Raw genomic sequence first — 6446 nt, 5'->3', positions numbered from 1 at the left:
TCTCTCTCTCTGAACTACATGAACCTAGTACCACGCCATTGAAACATGTACTGACTTGTAAGCCAAGTTTTTAAGTGTGACAGTGTATTTAGCTAAAACATTTAAACAGTAGAGAAGGGTACATCTTAGATACAAACAGTCGTGTACCAGTACTGTTCAGAGATGTACAGTGACCACACAGATCAGAATATTAATCACATTCATAGTGAGAGGTAGATCTCTGCTATCTGCATTGTGTTTATCTACATACTAGTAAAACCTTGTAGTCCGTCTCACTGAATTTGATATCTCATCAGATGACAGACTGTATATACAATAGTGCCAAAGCAAACAATGTTTAACTTTCCGCCCACATCCTTGGCTCTCCTATTTCAGTCTGACCCCTCTTTCCATGGCATTGTGAAGTTCAGTCTTAGTCATAAACTAAATAAATAAAAGTTCATATGTAAGCGGGAACACATTAATCAAGTCGAAAGATACGAGAGGCTGTGCAAGGTGCATCTTTGTACTTTGTAATCGGTCCATATTGTATTTTTGTAAATTATAAAACGTTGGAATAAAGCCCGTAAATATTTATAAATTAATGATGGGCGGACAGGCTGTGTAAGTAACTTTTTATTTTGACTGTAATCTGTGTAAAGTACAGTTTTTCGTACACAAAAACTCTACCGTAATTGTAATTGTACGACGTTTGAAGGATTCAACACAAGCAAAGACAAGGACATCTATGACATAAGCAAAACTATAAACCGCAACAGTCCGAAATACAAGTAAACCGACACTATCAATTTGCGTACGTATACCCAGGAGAGAGCAAACCGTGGCTCAGTGGTCATATCTTAAGAAGTGTCTTGATGCACTGTGTGTTTGGGGATCATATCCAAGCCCAAAGCTCAAAGGAAAGAAAGAATGTCACTCTCCGTTCTAAAATTGGGGAATTCAAAGGTAATAAAATATATAAAAGCTCATCTAGCGATAACGCTCTTTCAAATCCCCTTTTAGATAAACACGATGGGGTTATTAACAAATAAGATTTTTGTGCACGGGGTATACAGACCGTGTATATACCCCTAATTTTAGTTTACCTTGCGGATTAATAATATGGGATAAACATGCATCTTTTCATTTAGACAGAAATTAGATGAGTGGAATAAATAATTAATTCTATTAGAAATATGGTCACAATTTTGTAATTTGTTCACAATACCTTGTGAAACTACGTTACTATATTGAAATTCTCTTAAATATAAGATGGAAAATCTCTTAAGATTCTATTGAGAATTGATTTGATTACACTGACAACAGACACGAATTGATCATTATGAAATATATAATATAATAATATTGTGAAAACACAAATCTTTAAATTCCATATCAAATAAAACATTTCAATAGCGCAACCGTCATGATCGGTTTTTGCTTCCAAGTTCTCGTTCTTCGTCTTGTCAATCAGTATTGAACTCACTGAAATGAAACAAAACAAACAAAGTCATGACATTGAGAAAATTTCGTGATATATAAACAAATTTACTTGGCGCGTGATGCAAAAGCTTTTTAACAAATAACATTAAAGACACACACACACACACACACACACACACACACACACACACATATATGGAGAGAGGCGATCAGACAATACAGCTTGGCAGACAGACAGACAGACAGACAGACAGACAGGCAGGCAGGCAGAGACATAGCCGGTTCTGGTAGTAACGGGGCTATCTGACTACTTTAAGACATAACCATACTTACCACGGGATAATAGCTTCTATCAGCCACCAGCCGTACCTTCCATCTTGGCGAAAAAGAAACTTGCAAGCCTGATTTAGTTGTCGAACAGGCCCATACTCTTTCAAATGTAGCATGGCTCCCGAAGCCAACCCACAAATGTCTTCGAGTTCGCTATAATGTATCTGTGCAAAAATAATATGTACGGATGAAAGAAGTAATAATCTCTCAGTAGATGAAATGATTTAAAGGTTATAATGGACAAGCAGTTCAAACTTTTCAGCATTGAACTTTTGATCTGTCTTGGTCGACGACCCTCATCAAAATGACAGATTCCATAATTGCAGGTGGTTATTATGGAAAAATTCATTCTATCTGATGAAGATTGTAGACCAAGACAGATCGAAAACTCAATGTTGAAGAGTTCAGTTATAACTTATTGTTAATGTATGTTTATTTCATGAATCAATCATTTAAATATCAAACACAACTAGCATGGGTATCATTTATTAATTTATATTGCAACCTTTTTCGATTGCCTCGATATTGCATTGATGTTAGCCGTCTTTCTGAAGAATTCTGATTCAGAATATGATTATAGGTCCAATAAAGTGTTAAAATAAATTAAAATAATGATTATATTAGAAATGATACTAACGATACGACTCTAAATATCAACCTTCAGTGTTTCTCTTCCAAATTGGTACAGTAAAATGATAATTTATAAATATAATGAAAATATAGGCTTTGTACTTACACTTAATCGAAGATTACTGAGTCTTGAATTTTCGTATACGTCATCGCATTGATAATGCGTTGACAGATCCTCGCGACATATGTAAGGTAATAGTAGTTGTGTAATTGTCCTTGAAAAGTATACTCTCTTATTCGACAATGTATGACTTTCCATTTCTCTAGATCTGGGATACACACGCTTTGCAAATGAAATGGTCAGGAGTTTAGCTATATATCATGGGCGTTGTCGTATTGTGGTGTATGGTCACATTAAAACGATAAGTGACAAAACCATGCATGCATACCATATATGCAGTTGACTGAAACAAGTATGGGCGTGATTAAAATCAAAACTTACACTCCAAGGATAAGGCAATGTACTGAAATATAATATTAAGAGGTTTAATGAAATGCGACGGATCTAACAACTGGCTCGTGTAAATTGTAGTGTGATACTCGCGATAGGCATAGAATTGAAGAAATGAGTAAAACATAAGGGTACTGACTTTTGATCCCATGAAAATTGAAACAAAATGATTGTTTATTGCTAATACCTGTGCAGATATATCAACCAAAATTTCGTCTTCTACAAAGTTCAATATTTTGATAGATTTCTGTTGGTCAGATGTAGGACACATGCCCTATACAGATGTGAGAACAAACATATGTGGGTGTATGGTTGCGGTATTTCAAGCAACTTTACCAAGAACCATACGCGCTACGTTTATTCGATTAAGGCTAATGTCTGTTGAGTGACGCGTCCATTTGGCAACATACCATCTCTTCTTTGATGATGTAATGGTTGACCTCAAGTGAAAAATCTTTCGATTTGTTACGAGTAAAATCAATGAATAATACTCTTTCCTGTATGAATTGTGACAATTTTCATAATCATTCATTCATTTCAATACAGACAAGCTTATAACCACAGCTATCATCCCTGGTCTATCTGTTGATATGGGCGTGGTCTTGTTGCTAAACACATTTGCGTACATTTTCTGAATGTTTAGTCACTCTGGTTTATTCATTTGCCTACCAATCCTGGTTTAATCTTGCAATATACATTCCCCATTTAACTTGCTATGGGCGTGGTGTACATGTAGTTGCTTACCTGTCCAACATATGGTATTGTTGTTAGGCACATTTGCAAATCATTTTAAAACTGCTCTTCACTTGTTCACCCAACAAAGGGTCTGTTGTGTCAATATGCTATACACATCCCCTAATATATTCACAATTAACTTCAGCTCAATCTGCCCTGTACTTTTGGATTTGAAGATCAAAAAGTCACAATTGTATAATTATTTTGCACATCACTGACAGAAGAATCCTTTATCTATATACCCATTGCAGAAAACTTTAAAACAAATTTCTGGCCAATCAGCACAAAAGTTTTGATGTTTAAAACCTTTTAAACAAAAAAGTCATCTTTTATACTCAAGAAGCACATCTCTGACGCAATCATCATCATTTGAACAATTTTCTATCTACAAATCCTAAGTACCAGTTCTAACAAATACCAAGGCAATCCGTCTGGTGGCAGTTTTTGACTTTAAGTTGTTTACACAGACACAGACACAGACACAGACACAGACACAGACACAGACACAGACACAGACGTATACACAGACACATACATACATACATACATCCATCCATACATACATACATACATACATACATACATACATACATACATACATACATGCATACATGCATGCATGCATGCATACAGACAGACAGACACGCCACACACACACACACACACACACACACACACACACAAACAAACAAACACACACACACACACACACACACAGCCACACGCATATTCACATATTTTAGGGTGCTATCTCAGTATAGTAGTGCTAACGAAATTTCCAAGGGACTGCACCTGCTGTCAGTCTAGTATAACCTTTAGTGTTCCTACATTGAAAAACACAATCCTGCTAATAGTTTTGTTTGTATCTGCTTAGTATAGATTTCCAGACTGAGTCCTTGTCAAAGAAACATATCGTCAATGACTGTATGCACAATCATGATATGCGTTGTATATTCGATCAACTGTACAGTCTGTTGAGTAAGGCTTCCATTTGGTCATATTCCATACTCTTCTCCAGAAGTTGTTGACCTCTAGTATTAAAGAATGCATTTTGTTATTACGACTTGTCGATATTAATCAATGTTGTTAAATCCTTCTTGAATTTAAAAATCTTTCTTTTTTCATATCATTCATTCTTTTCAAAAGAGGTATATAGCCACAAACGTTTTAATATCATGCATATGTGATTTCAAAAACACGTGTTTGATATTTAGCTGTTAAATCTTTTCAATTGTCAAGTCGGACTTGTCGTTTTCAGTAAGTGTCAACTCGTATAAAAACAATCTACATATATTTTATAGAAATCTTTTGGAAAATAGTTTTTTTGTCTTTTAATACTTGCACATGGGTCAATCGATGTCATTGTGCCAAGTGTCGTATTTCTTAATTCTGTTCTCGTATGTTAATAGTTAGTGTATATTTTTTATATTTTGTATTTAAACTGTTTTTAATATGTTCTTGTTTGTTTATGCCATTTATTGTATGTGGAGGGTTGCTCTTATATGGGTGCTTGCCACCTGTGCGACTTTTTTCCCTGACTTATTATCGACGTTTAATAAATAAATAAATAAATAAATAAATAAATAAAATAAATTGACATTCCATGGCGGTATTATGAGTTTCCTGGAGCATGAAATAATTTTAAAGGACGTTACAATTTGAATGACATCTCTAGAAATATGAGATGGTAACTATTGTCTTGGCATCTATGTTGTGAACTAATGCAAAATGCGTTTGGCAACATGTATGTGAACCTAAACACAGTAAATATACATTCATAACTCTTAGAGATTCGTCATATGACCGGGGGGAGGGGCCGGAGGAATTGTTTGAAAAGCATTGGCTTGCCTTAGAAGTTCTGGTCTCGAACTGGCTGTGGAAAAGGGCCGTGCTTTGGGTATTGATCTCGAAGATCGCACTTGTAAAATATGTCAACAAATATTGAAGATGACTACCATTTTACTCTAGTTTGTCCCCTGTACCAAAATCTCATATTGGATTATATCACGACATGTATGCACATGTATTATCATAGAACACTGTCCTAATACCAACCTTGAATGAGATATGTTAAAGTATGTCTGAGTTATGGCTTTAGACAGGGAAAATTTGCAAACAAAATGGCTGCTAGGCGGCCATATTGGATCGTATTGATGTGCATATGTATGCCATTGTATGTTGCCCCTGTACTAAGTTTGAAAAAATCGGTCCATGCACATCCAAGAAATGGCTCTGGACATCTCTGGACCATCATTTCCCTTTGAACAATTGTACATCTAGTAATGTCTCCACCAAAATCTCAAGGCAATCGGTCAGGTGTTTTGTGGGGGGGGGGGGGGGGGGGGGGGAAGCGTATATAGCCACATTCCGAAAAATGCTTGGTGTCGAGTCATTGAGTTTACACTGAACACGTTACAGGTGTATGTGTGAGTGAGTGTGTATGTATGTGTGTGTGTATGTACGTACGTACGTATGTAGCATGTATGTATGTATGTATGTATGTATGTATGTATGTATGTATGTATGTATGTATGTGTGTGTGTGTATGTATGTATGTGCGTGTGTATGTATGTATGTATGTATGTATGTATGTATGTATGTATGTATGTATGTATGTATGTATTTATGTATGTATGTACATGCATGTATGTATGTATGTATGTATGTATGTATGTATGTATGTATGTATGTATTTATTACCACCTAAATATTTTCACAGCTGTTGTACTATCTTGCTAGTGAATTGCTTGAATATATATCCCAAACAAGTTGACAAAGTTTGTTCTTCAGTTCCGTAATGCAACAAATGGGGCACTTGTATCAGAATTTGGAAGATACTCAGAGAAGATCGGTTTTTGTTCGTTTTTGGAAACCACTA

The sequence above is a fragment of the Glandiceps talaboti genome, chromosome 14 (assembly GCF_964340395.1).
Source record: "Glandiceps talaboti chromosome 14, keGlaTala1.1, whole genome shotgun sequence".
Taxonomy (NCBI): Eukaryota; Metazoa; Hemichordata; class Enteropneusta; family Spengelidae; genus Glandiceps; species Glandiceps talaboti.
The sequence above is the reverse complement of the archived record's forward strand: the minus strand, read 5'-3'. Positions refer to the sequence as shown.